Source organism: Euphorbia lathyris, chromosome 1, assembly GCF_963576675.1.
Source record: "Euphorbia lathyris chromosome 1, ddEupLath1.1, whole genome shotgun sequence".
Lineage (NCBI taxonomy): Eukaryota > Viridiplantae > Streptophyta > Magnoliopsida > Malpighiales > Euphorbiaceae > Euphorbia > Euphorbia lathyris.
In genome coordinates, this window is record NC_088910.1 from 66906435 (window position 1) to 66920607 (window position 14173).

A 14173-nucleotide genomic window follows, 5' to 3' on the forward strand; every position below is an offset into this window, starting at 1 on the left:
TTCTAAGTGAGGAAGAGACGATGGCTGGAAATAGAACATTAAGGGATTTTGCAGCACCCAATTTAAATCGCCAATCATTTTGTATTGAGTTCCCAAATCGAGAGGTACCTTTTGAACTTAAATCTGGATTAATTCACTGACTCCCTTCTTTTCATGGTCTTACAGGTGAAGATCCTCATAAACATTTAAAGGAATTTCATGTCGTTTGTTCCGGTTTGAAACCCGAACAAGTAACCGAAGAGTAAGTTAAACTACGAGCCTTTCCTTTTTCTTTAAAAGATAAGGCTAAGGATTGGTTGTACCATCTTCCATCGGGATCTATCACGACATGGACGGAAATGCAAAGGTTATTTCTTGAGAAATTCTTTCCATCTTCACGTGCAGCGAATATTAGAAAGGAGATATATGGAATTAGACAAGCTTCTGGAGAGACCTTATATGAATATTGGGAGAGGTTCAAGCAACTTTGCACTAGTTGCCAACATCATCAAATACCCGAACAACTCCTAATCCAATATTTTTATGAAGGATTGGCTCCAATTGATAGAAGCATGATTGATGCAGCTAGTGGAGGAGCGTTGGTGAATAAGACACCCGATGAGGCAAGACAATTAATCTCCACTATGGCTGAAAACTCCCAACAATTCGGAACAAGATCAAACAAAACGACCCAACAAGTTAATGAGGTAAGTAATTCTAACATTGAAAATAAGTTTACTGAATTAGTTTCTTTGGTTCGTCAAATTGCTGCAGATAAAGTGCAACCCGAAAAGGTATGTGGAGTATGTTCAAGTGTGGGACATCATACTGATGAGTGCCCATCATTACAAGAAGATTTCCAACAAGCAAATGTTATTGGAGGATTTCCAGGACAACCACAACACAAATATGACCCTTATTCCAACACTTACAATTCGGGATGGAGGGATCATCCAAATTTTAATTATGGAAATCAAGGAGGACAGCCAAGGTTGCAAAACCAGTCATATAATCGACCACCTCAAGTGCAAGGACCATCCAGACCTTCAACTTCTAACTCATGTATGCCTTTAGAAGACATTGTTAAAAGCCTAGCTGAAAGTACTTTTAAATTTCAACAGAAAATGGAGGCAGAGATTCAGAGTTTGGAAAGTCAAATGACTCCATTAGCTACCTCAGTTCATAAATTGGAGGCACAAAATTCTGGAAAATTGCCTTCCCAAACTATGGAGAACCCAAACGAAAATGCTTCTGTAATCACATTGCGAAGTGGGAAGGAAGTTCAATCAACTCCACCTCCAAAAAGAGAAGAGAAACAAGAGGAACCACCAATTGTACCCAAGGAAGATCCTAACGTAAAATCTGCTCCTATTCCATTAATTCCATCTAAATTGGCCCCTTTTCCTTCAAGATTGGCAAAATCAAAAAAGGAAGAATATGAGAGAGAGGTATTGGAAACCTTTCGAAAGGTAGAGGTAAACATTCCACTCCTTGATGCTATAAAGAAAATTCCAAAGTATGCTAAATTTTTGAAGGAATTGTGCACAAATAAGAGAAAATTGAAAATTGATGAAAGAGTAAGAGTGGGGGAAAATGTTTCAGCTGTGATTAAAAAGAGTCTACCTACTAAATGTAAGGACCCAGGCATGTTTACAATGCCTTGTGTTATTGGGAATAAACGAATTGAACATGCAATGCTAGACTTAGGAGCATCAATAAATGTAATGCCTTGTTCTATTTATAATGCTCTTAACTTGGGACATTTGAAAGAAACTAGGGTAGTGATTCAATTAGCTGATCGTTCTAACTCTTATCCGGAAGGAGTTGTGGAAGATGTTTTGGTGCAGGTGAATGAATTGATTTTTCCGGTGGATTTCTATATTTTGAAGATGGAGAATGATACATCTGGAAATTCAGCACCTTTGTTACTTGGAAGGTCATTTATGAAAACAGCAAGAACAAAGATTGATGTTCATGAGGGTACTCTCTCCGTAGAATTTGACGGAGAGATTGTTAAATTTAATATTTTTGATGCCATGAAGTACCCAAAAAATTCAGATACTCTTTTTCATGTTGATGTAATTGACTCACTTGTGCACAAAAAAATTCAAGCAAAAAATAGTCTAAGTGAGTTGGAAGAAGATGAACAAACAAGTGATAATTCATTGAAGGAGGTGAAAAAAGGTATAGAAAAATCTGATATTGAAATACCTAATACTTACAAGAAAATGCTACCTTCAATTTTGCAGGCTCCAAGGCTTGAATTGAAAGAGTTACCAGATCATTTGAAGTATGTTTATTTGGGAGAAGAGGAGACACTTCCGGTGATAATTGCAAAAGATCTAAGCACGGAGCAAGAAGAAAGTTTGATCAAAGTTCTTCAAGAGCATAAAAAGGCAATTGGGTGGACTTTAGCCGACATTAAAGGCGTTAGCCCATCTGTTTGCATGCATCGAATTTTCTTAGAAGAAGATACAAAACCACTGACGGAGTCACAAAGAAAACTCAATCCGGTATTGAAAGAGGTCATCAAGCTTTTGGATGAAGGGATAATCTATGCCATCTCAGATAGCAAATGGGTGAGCCCCGTTCATGTTATGCCAAAGAAAACGGGAATCATAGTGGTAAGAAATCAAAATAATGAGTTGGTGCCTACAAGAGTGCAAAACGGATGGAGAATGTGTATTGATTTTCAAAGGCTAAATGCGGCTACTAGAAAGGACCATTTTCCTCTTCCTTTTATCGACCAAATGCTGGAAAGGTTGGCTGGAAACTTATTCTTTTGTTTTCTTGATGGTTTTTTAGGTTATTACCAAATCGTTATAGCCAAAGAAGACCAAGAGAAGACGACGTTTACATGCCCATTTGGAACATTTGCCTATCGAAGGATGCCATTTGGACTTTGCAACGCTCCGGGAACATTTCAACGTTGTATGTTGAGTATATTTTCTGAATATATTGAAAAATGCATCGAAGTGTTCATGGATGATATTACCGTTTATGGTAATTCTTTTGATAGTTGTTTACACCATTTGACTAAAATACTGAAACGATGCATTGAATCTAATTTAGTGCTTAATTATGAGAAATGTCATTTTATGGTCAATCAAGGAATTATTTTGGGGCATGTGATTTCGTCTAAGGGAATTGAAGTTGACAAAGCTAAAATTGATTTAATTGTTAGCTTACCTTTCCCTATAAATGTTAGGGAAGTACGTTCTTTCCTTGGATATGCGGGTTTTTATCGAAGGTTTATAAAAGACTTTTCGAAGATAGCTCAACCTTTGTCTAACTTGATGAAGCAAGATGTGAAGTTTGAGTTTGGAGAAGAGTGCAAGGAAGCCTTTGATAAGTTGAAGTCATTGCTAACAACTGCTCCCGTCATTCAACCACCAAAGTGGGATGAACCATTCGAAATCATGTGTGATGCAAGCAACTACGCAGTCGGAGCTGTTTTGGGCCAATGAATTGATAAGAAGAACCATGTCATCTATTATGCCTCAAGGACTTTGAACGATGCACAACGAAATTACTCTACAACAGAAAAAGAGCTTTTGGCTATTGTTTTTGCTTTAGATAAATTTAGATCATATGTGTTGGTTCTAAAGTAATTGTGTTTTCTGATCATGCAGCATTGAAATATCTTTTGGCAAAGAAGGAGTCTAAACCAAGGTTGATAAGATGGATTCTCCTACTTCAGGAGTTCGATTTGGAGATTAAGGATCGGAAGGGATCTAAAAATTCAGTAGCTGATCATTTGAGTAGAATTATCCAAGAAGAAGAACATCTCCCTCTCTCCGAGCACTTTCCTGATGAACAATTATTCGAAGTGCAAGGTTTGCTTCCATGGTATGCTGATATAGTTAATTACTTGGTTATTAGACAGTTTCCAACTGATATGAGTCGTTCTAGGAAATAAAAAATTAAAAGAGAGGCAAGATATTATGTGTGGGATGAACCATATTTGTGGAAATTTTGTTCGGATCAAGTAATTAGACGTTGTGTACCTGAAAATGAACATGCATCAATTTTAAATTTCCGTCATTATCTTGCATGTGGTGGTCATTTTGGACCCAAAAGAACAGCTAGGAAAGTTTTGGATTATGGTTTGTATTGGGAAACATTGTTTAGAGATGCATACATGTTTTGCAAAAGTTGTGAACAATGCCAAATGACCGGAAATATTTCTAATCGTAATGAAATGCCTCAAACACCTCTACTTGTTTGTGATATTTTTGATGTATGGGGCATCGATTTCATGGGTCCTTTTCCGTCATCTTGTGGGTATGTTTATATGCTTTTAGCTGTCGATTATGTATCAAAGTGGGTGGAAGCTAAAGCCACCAAAACTGACGATTCTAAAGCTATTATAGGTTTTATCAAGTCTAACATTTTCAGTAGATTTGGAGTTCCGAAAGCCATCATAAGCGATTAAGGGAGTCACTTTTGCAATCGCTCAGTTGAGGTCTTATTGAAAAAGTACGGGGTAAATCACAGAACATCCACTGTCTATCATCTCCAAACAAATGGGCAAGATGAAGTATCAAATCGAGAGGTCAAATCTATCTTAAAGAAAATGGTCAACTCGGGACGAAAAGATTGGAGTTTGCGCCTCGAAGATGCACTTTGGGCTTATCGGACCGCGTACAAAACACCAATAGTGATGTCTCCCTACAGGTTAGTGTTCGGGAAACCTTGCCATTTACCAGTGGAAATTGAGCACAAAGCATTCTGGGCAATACAGAGATGTAACTTGGATATGGAACTAGCCGGTGTAAATCGAAAATTGCAAATGCAAGAACTTGAGGAGCTACGTTTGGAAGCTTATGAGAATTTGAGAATTTATAAGGAGAAGATGAAGTTGTTTCATGATAGTATGATCTTGAGAAAACAATTTCAAATCGGACAAAAAGTTTTATTATATAGTTCTCGATTAAAACTCATGCCCGGTAAGTTACGTTCTCGTTGGATTGGTCCTTTTGTTGTGATTAACATTTTTCCTTATGGTACAGTTGAGATCAAGAGTCTCGAGACGAATAAAGTTTTCAAGGTAAATGGACATCGCTTGAAGGTGTTCCATGAAGGTTTCAAAGAGGAACTAGAGTCGGAGATGAGTGTGGGAATCCCACATTATGAGAAAAATTAAAAAGGGAGTTCGTCGAGCATAGTGACGTTAAATAATTGCGCTATTCGGAGGCAACCCATTAAATAACTTTTTTTAGTATTGTTAATTTTTAGTTTGAGTTTCAGAGGCTAATTTCGTTTAAGCCGTGACCACGTGTCAAATTATAACCTTTTGGTCAAATAGAAGCAGAACCCAATTTTGTTTTAACCATACCCACGGCTTATGAAAAACTGGTTACAGCTTTTATTATATAAGTGTGTTGACGATTGACGTGCCCATGACTTAAGCAAAATTAGTCTCTGTTTCTTTTTGTTTTCTTTCACTACCATTATTTATTTATTTTTATTTATTTTATTAGTTTTTTTATTATTATTAATTTTTTTAATTAATTAATTTATATCATAATTATAAAAAAAATTGAAAAAAAAAATTAAAAAAAAATAATAATAATGCGTGATTGTGTGCTGATTTGGACTTTTGTATCCAAATTATCAAAAACCATTATAGTTACCTTTTTACTTTTACTTTTATTTTAATATTAATAAAACAAAAAGACTTGAACCTTATCCAAAATTCTAACCTACCTACTTTTCTTTTCCTTCGACTTTTCTTTGTGCAGCAGCGACGATCCACAGCAGTGGCGGCACTTTGCCCTTGTCGTTTCTCTGTCATTTTTTTTCTTTCTCTTCTTTTCCCATCTATACCTTCTTACAGTCATGGGAAGGAAGCGCGCCGCTAGAATAACGAAATTCGATGTTCCGATCGTCTCTTCGCCACAAAAATCAGCAACACCGGAGGACCCATCTGAGGACGTGATCGGAGCAGTTCCTTCTTCCAGTCACAAGCAGAAAACCAAAGCAAAAGGTAAGGCTATTATTCCCCCTTCGGAAAAAGCTCTTAAAGGTAACCTTTCTTTCTCAACTCAGGCTAGGAGAAATCGATATGCTTTGATTCAACGTAAAACTGTACTTCCTTGCAAGTATGTCGATTATGCTACCCTTAAATATTTTAGCTTGGTTGAGTCTTTTGAAGATTTGGTTGCTGATAGTTGTTGGAAAATTTACTTGTCAATTAATTGTCCTGCTTATATCGAGTTAACAAGAGAATTTTACACTACATTTCAGTTTGACAAACCTGCTAATTTTGATTTGGATAGTCCTAGGGTTATTCAATTTAGATTATTGGGACATGAATTTAAATATTCAGTCACTGAATTCAATTTAGCCTTGGGTTTCATTGACAAAGCATTTGCTAAAACTGAAATTTATAAGCAGTCAGTTGTTGATTTTGGAAATTTCGAACCTATTAATGCTTGGAAAGAATTGTCTTCGGATAAGAGTTTGTATAGGGCAAGTACAAACAAGGATTCTTACTTTATTGAACCTGTGTGGAGATATGTTCATCGCTTGTTATCGTTTAATTTTTCAGGTCGTAAGGATAGTTCAAGCTTATGTTCTAAAACTGAATATATTTTATTTGGTGTATGGTAAAAGGTATTAAGGTTAATTTGGGATGTTGGCTAGCTAACCAATTTTAGTCGGCTGTAACTAATTCTCGTAATTTAATCCTTGGTTCAATTATCACTCACTTGGCCGTCAATTTAAAGTTGTTCAGTCTTGAGAAAAATGATTTTCATATAGCTTGTGATATGGAACCTCTTAATGTTCCTTGTCTGTATAGGATGGGTTTAGTTTCTTCTGCGCAGGAACCTTCTGTTTTCTTCCCATCTGGGGATTATGGGAACCCAAGAAAATCGCCAAGCGGAAGCGAGTAGATGAAATTGACAATGTTTTTGAGGATGGTGAGCCTTCTTCGTCTTCGAGTTCGGATATTCAGAAATTATTGACTCAAAATCAAGAACTGAAGGATGAAGTCAGGAAACTAACTCACATTGTGGAACAGCTTTGTAATTTTTTGGGTTTCGCTCCACCTCCTCCACCAACTCTTTGATTTGTTATCGGCATCGGCTCAGTTAAGGGACGTTTTCTATATCTCTATCTTTATCTTTCTGAGCTGTTTGCTTGTGCATACATTGGGGACAATGTCGATTCTAAGTGTGGGGAGGGAAATCAGTGACTGTAACCAACATCTGCATCAGTTGCCTAAATGTTTCCAAGAAAAAAAAAGTCAAAACAAGTTTTGGAACTCCATTTCTCTTTTATACAACTGTTTTGCATTGATTTTTAACGTGATATGCATTCTTCAAATTTAAGTTTTGATGAATGATGAAAGCAAGTATCAAAGTAGTTTTTCTTCAAAAATTTAGGCATTTTTGCTATTTTTAACATTGGAATTGGATGAAAAAGTGCAAGATTTAACTCTATAACATATGTGAGCTTTTGAGCCTTTTGAGCAATCCATCACTTATTGCTCCATATTTCTTGTTGTGTGTTTAATCAAACATAACTTGTTCATTCTAGAATTTACTCTTTGATGCATTTCAAGACCACATAGATGATTATGTGCTTTCAAAATGATTTGGGCATTTAGGTATAGCCAATTTTGAATTCTTAAATAGCCTACCCTACTCTTTTCCATTAGTTAGCCCTTTTGAGCCTCTAGTCTTTTTCTTTCATTAACACACCTCATTTCATCCCTTTCCCTTTCACTTTTATCCTTCTAAATTACCCCATTTTTTTTAAGAATTAGTAAGTCGAGTCCTTTCTCTGCAATTATCAATATTTTCAATCAACTATTAGCATAGGTGGGGTAAACTTTTCACCACCCCCTTCTTTTAATATTATGTTAAAAAAAAGAAAAAAACAAATAAATAAACAAAGTTCATCCTACAAGAACTTGTTTCATTTTACTCTTCCTATATGAAGTGCCAAGCATTCAAACGTCATTCCAATATCCTCATTATGCTTGAACACTTATTATCATTAGCTTATTTCTTAAAGCTATCTCCTTATTTTAGTTGTGTCTTGTTACCTTAAAAAAAAGAAAAAAAAGAAAAAAGGGGGACTGAATTGTCATTTTTGATTGCAGACTCACGTTATTTACTTTGGCTTACTATTCTTATTTTCGCCCAAAATTTCCTTTCTTTTCGCACCCTTACCTAAGCCCATTACAACCTTGAACAAAGACCCGTTGATTAATTGCATACTTTCATTCCAAGTGGTGGCGATTTTATCTTTGAGCAAACTTATGGTAATGACATGTTTATGTTTTGATTCGAGTGCTTATTGATTACCCTAAACACTTTGAGTGAATAGAGTGAATTCCCCTTGTGAGAGAGTTAAATTGTGTGCTTTGATTCCAAGGAAAGTGTTGAAAGAAGTTAAATGCTTATTTTCTCTATTAAAACTTAATGCTTAGATTACTTGCCTATGAGTCATTCTTCTTAATGGAAATTCTTGATGCATACTCACTAGTGAGATCGTGTAGATAGTTCTTAATTGAGTTTTGGATGTTTTATATGCTTGAGGACAAGCATAGTTTAAGTGTGGGGAAGTTTGACAAGACCATTTTAGTCTTGTTACTTTCTATCTTATTCTATGTAATTTGGAAATATTTGGTGTTTAATTAATGTTTTTGTCTCATATTTTGTTTTGGGAGAAAGTTTAGATGTTTGGTGAAAAATCTGGAAATTAGTGGCCTTTTTGGAGCATTTTAGAGTATTTGCAAATCAGAGACCAGTTTCAGTTAAGGTGTGGGCACGTCCTGTCTCAGCTGTAAATGAGAAACAGCAGCCAACTTCAGTTAAGGCGTGGGCACGTGGCTGGACGAATTTGGAAGAGATAAGAAGATATTTTCAGATTTGATTTTGGGATATTATCTTATTTAATTGTATTTTATTTTATTTTAGTTAGGATTTGAATATTTCTTATTGTCTCTATTTAATCATTAATTAATTAGAGATTTAGTTTCTTTCCTTATCTCTTAAGGATATTTTAGTCTTTCTTCTTAAGGTTTTCCCCCTATAAATAGAGGCTTAATATTCCTTAGAGAGGAGAACTAGGTTTTACAGATTTTCAATTGTATTGTTGAATTGTTTTCATTATGAGTAGCTAAGTTTCATCTTCTGATTCAAGAGGGATTTCATTAGGTTGAAAGTTGTGAGGCTTCGTGTATTAATTTCTTCAAGTATTAATTCAAGTTCTGATTTTCTTCTTCAATTCTTTTTATGATTATTGAATCGTATTCGATCTTCTATTGCTAAGTATTTATTCTTGATCCGTAATTGTCTTGAATGAATTGCATCAAGTAGCAAAAATCGATCTTGAGTAATTGAGTTTTTACTTGAGATTGATTGGGAAGAAAATTCAGCCAATTGCTATTGTTTGTCGATGTTCCTCTCAATATGAATTGATTTGATAAACTTTCTTAATCCTAATGCGGTTATTGAGAAATTGGATATGCTTCATTCCCTTTTCTTAATAACTAGGTTGATTTAGATGCTTCATTTAAATTAATAAATTAAGAGAAAGTGAAAGAGTGAATTAGGTAATCCTTATACTCTTTAATCAAAGATTTGAATTTTAATTTGTTTATCATTTAAACCAAAGATCAACGAACACCCAATGAACCCAATATCTTGAATCAGGTTTTTCTCATTATTGAATTCTCATTTACTTTACTTGTTTAATTTGATTTAATCATCCATCAAAATCAAAACCCCCCTTTTTATTTTATTTGCTCATTTGAATTAAGAGGTTAACTGTTCTCTTGGGATTTGACATGGTCTTACTATTACTACAAATCAAATTGTAGTCCAATAGAGAAATCAGTAAAATTATAAATCTATTTTGTCAGGCTTCGACAAACCCGTCAACCTACCTCTTGGTTGACCACCACATGCGCGCGCGCGCCGCCGTCCGTCCGAACCGGGTCGGGCCAGGTTGGTGTGGTGTGGTGTGGTGTAATTGAAAAAACTAATAATATTTATTTTTATTATTTTTATTAATTTCGTATTTAATTTTTATTTAATTTTTATTTAATTAAATACAATCTGAATTAGTCTTTTCTTAACGTTCATTTTCTTAACGTCTATTTTTCTGAACGTGTCTCTCTCAAACCCAGTCTCACCCACTTTCCCTGATTTTTCTCCCACCATCTTCTCCACTGAATCATAGCTCAACAACTCTTTTTTCCAGTATAAATAGGTGTGAGAGACTGGTTTACACAGAGCATATAATTCGTTCATTCATTTTTTCGAAACTGAGCAAACTGAGCAAATTACTGAGTGTTGACAGAAACGAAATTGTATGGTTGCAATACAATTTCGTCTTATAGAGGACTTTTTTATCCTGGAGGCGACCGGAGTTCATACTACTTGCAATTTTCCGGCAGTTCCACGAACGTCTAAAAGAAAACGACATTGTCCGCGACTCTGCCCATTTCTTTTTTGTTCGGTCTTTTCTTGTTTTTCTAGTTCCAACAGAATCCGACGTTGTCAAGAAGAACGGAGACAATGCCTTTTTATTTATCTTCTCTTTTTGAGATCCAGCACAAGAAAAGACTCATATTGTTTTCACCTAAGGAGATTTCTGGATTCTTAAGAAAACCTTGTTGTCGGAACCGATTTGGAGAGCTCCTGCTCCTTTTCTTTTTCAGTCTCCATCCAAAATCTACAAATGCACTCACTCTATTCAAATGAATTACTTTCTTATTTCTTTTTCTAGTTTCAGAAGTTAATCTTCTACTACTCCTTTCCATCTTTTTTGCTTTGCTTTTTTTTTCTACTTTAATCAATCAAAATGGGAATGCTTATGTTTTCTCACTCGGAAATTTGCTGGTTTTCACCATTGCAACAGGAGTAAGGAAGAGAGATAGGAGAGAAAGATGAGAGTTGAGATGTCAATTGGGGATTGGAGGAGGTTTAGAATTTTAAAAATGTAATAAATTATAAAATGTAAAGTAAATAAAAGGACAAAATTACCTCTACCTTTTAACTTTCACTGCCACCTCAGTATTTTTACCATTGTTATTCTATTTGCACCCTTTTTGCTAACAGAATCAATCTCAAGGTACCAATTTATAAATTTTTAAACTATATAGTTTATGTTTAAAAATGATCCAAAACATAAGGTTTATTTTTGTACTTTTTCCTTTTTTTTTTACAATTAATTTATTTTGTTTGTTTTTGTATTTTCTTATATAAATGTAGTTTTTTTTTATTGTTATCAATCAAACCGATTCTTTCAATCTTCTATTATATCTATAAAAGCTGGAACAAAAAAAAAACACTTGTAAGAATTTTGGAGACTCTTATAGCTGATGTGGCACAATAATAGAAAAGGAGAGTGATGTGTAATTTTCTGAGTTATTTACAATTTCTAATTTTTTTTTATTCATATTCTTTCTCACACAAACGGCTTCCGATTTTTTTTCTCAGAGGTTGAAATATAGTAGAATGTTGTCGTATCAATACTGATACGAGATCGGTAGCAGCAGGGGCGGAGCCAGGACTCAATAGTCGGGGGGCTAAATTGTGTGCAAGAAAAAAAAAACAACTACATTAAAAAAAAATCGAAAAACAAATTCTTCATAAATTGCTAATAAATAGTTCTCGTTACCTATAGTACAAAAAATTAACGTTTCTTGACCTTCAACTGACTCGAAGAAGATAAGCAATGCTGAGAAGATGACAATTTATTCCTTCGATGTTTCATAGCTTGGAAATTGCTCACAATCGCTTCATTCTCAATACCAACAAAAATCCTTTTTTCAACATAAAATCATTTAATTAAACACAACATCACTTAATTAAACACAAAATCAATAATTTATAAAATTTAAATTAAAGAAACCCTAATTATAAATGAGGGATTTAAATTGCAAAACTAACCTTGGATAATCTTTGTTTGAATCTTTGTATATGTAATTTCCGTTGATCTTTGTTCTATTTTGTTGCTCAATCAAAGAAAAAGAGAAAGGAAAGAAAGAAAAGAAAAGAAAAGGGGGAGAAAAGAAAATAAACAAAAACAGAAGTAGAGAAGAGAAGAGAAGAGGCGCAAGAAATTTGCAAGGGAGAAGAAGAGAGAGTGGAGTGGAGTGGAGTGGAGTGGCGGTAGTTTAGGTATGTTTTATTAATTTTTTTTTATTCACTTAAGTCCCAAACATCGTCGTTTTGGACTTAAATGAATTAAAAAAAATAGAAGAAGAAGAGGGGTCGCAACCCCTCTTCTTCTTCGTCTGCCATGGCCGGAGGGGCTCCGGCCATGGCAGCTAACTTATTTACCAGGGGTGGAAAACACCCCTGGTGGCGGTTTCCGGGAGGCCGGAGGGTCGGGAGACCCTCCCCTGGCTCCTCCCCTAGGTAGCAGCGACCAGATACCTAAGGATAAGGAGAATTAAGCAGGTGCTGGTTGAAGGATGTGAGCAGTGTTGTATACACGAGAAAGGGTGCGTCGATGGCAATCACTAGAAAATCTTTTGGAGATTTATCGGTGGTCGTTGAGAGCAGGTAAACCCTAAACGGCATCACGTAAGGGAAAATTTTATGATTTATCTACTCAATAATTGATTGTTATGGTTCGGTTTTCATCCTTCTAAAAATCATATTGGGATTTGGATTTTCAGTCTCCATACGATTCAACTAATTAGTTTATTCCATTTTATAGATGGTTAGGTTTCTTTCCTTCTAAGAATCATGGTAATACAAAAGTTCTTTTGCTTTTCTTTAATCTGTCATTTAAGGGTGAAAATTGTTGACAACTTTACGAATTGGCATTTTTATCTTGGTTTGAAGGTTGAAAAAGAAATTGATACCTTAGAAGGATATGGTTGGATGCTCCAAGTCCAAGCATCGCCAGCTCAAGAAGACTGTCAAGCACCGTAAGACTCTCATGGGGTGATGTTTTTGGATTTATGATTTATCTCTTTAATTGTTTGGATTTTAAGTTATATGCATGCAATATTAGATCATTGGCATATGATTTAATGGGTCAGTTTATATTATAAAAAAATCCCTAAATTGGAAGTTTGGACTTTATCTTTTTATTTTTATTTTTTTGATTTTTTTTGCATCCCTGGTCCTTTTATTTTTTATTATGAAAAAAAATATCAAATTCAATGACTTGCACTATTTCAGGATTTTTATGTTTCCATTATACACAAAACACCACATATGTATATATTCTCGAAATTGTTTGCAGAAACAACCGTTTTCTATCTATTAGTTTCATATTATGTTGCATGCATGTGGCCAGGTACAATTTCTATTATTGTATGCTTTCATGATTATAATTGTGCCTTATTTTAGTGCAATTTAACATAGTAATACGTATTTGCTTTATCATATGTTTTTAATTTTGATTTATTGAGAATGTTACTTATTTTATTTGCTCAATCGCGTCCTATTAGATTAAAATCATTTACAATATCATGTTTGAAATGCATTAAGTGAAAAGCGGCCAGAGAATTGAACATATTTTCTTGCATATGTGTCAGAGGATGGCCTGGCTAATCGTGGTTTCAGGTTTTAAGGCTAAATACATACACTACATTAAGTAATTTAGTTCGAAGGTTCATTTTTCTTGACTGATTATGCAAAACGTTATTTGACTTCAGCTTCCGAAACATATGCATGAGGGATATTATGGATAAGTGAATTAGATGTCTTTTTTATTCTATTATTATTAATTGTCTCCTTCAGGTACCTATTGATCAGGTCGATCAAGTTTCTCTCAGTGAGGCCCTTCTTTGTCCTGTCATTGCAGTTGCTTCTCCTTCTACAGTTCGGTAAGTAGTTGGTTGCATCTCTAAGAACAGTTTATTCTCTAGGATTCCGATCTTTCTAGCGAATTGCCATAACTGGAAACTAGCTGGTGACTAAGAGGACCATTGAGAAGTTTTCATCCAATGATATTCTCTGGAAATCTGGTCAGGTTGGAGCGTTTCCATTATTGTGTATGGGAGAGAGATGAGTTTGGTGCAGAGATGACTGTCTTCTACGAAGAACTAGAAATAGCAAACTTAGGGAAAACAATATTATTGCCTTCTTCTAGTGTGTTGGGCTTCTAATGCGATGGTCTTCTGGTTTTTTGGGCTTTGCTTCTGTCTAGGCCTTAATTGATAAAGGCTTTTTTTTTTGCTGATTTTGCTTAATAAACTCAGAAGCAACCT

The 14173-nt window shown here is 34.9% G+C and overlaps 1 non-coding gene across 1 annotated transcript; it reads right to left on the reverse strand.

The window, feature by feature from the left end:
- Positions 1-386: 386 nt before the first annotated feature.
- On the reverse strand, positions 387-493 carry LOC136216225 (small nucleolar RNA R71). The gene has a single exon (XR_010683217.1). It is a non-coding gene; the product is annotated as a small nucleolar RNA R71 (small nucleolar RNA).
- Positions 494-14173: the final 13680 nt, after the last annotated feature.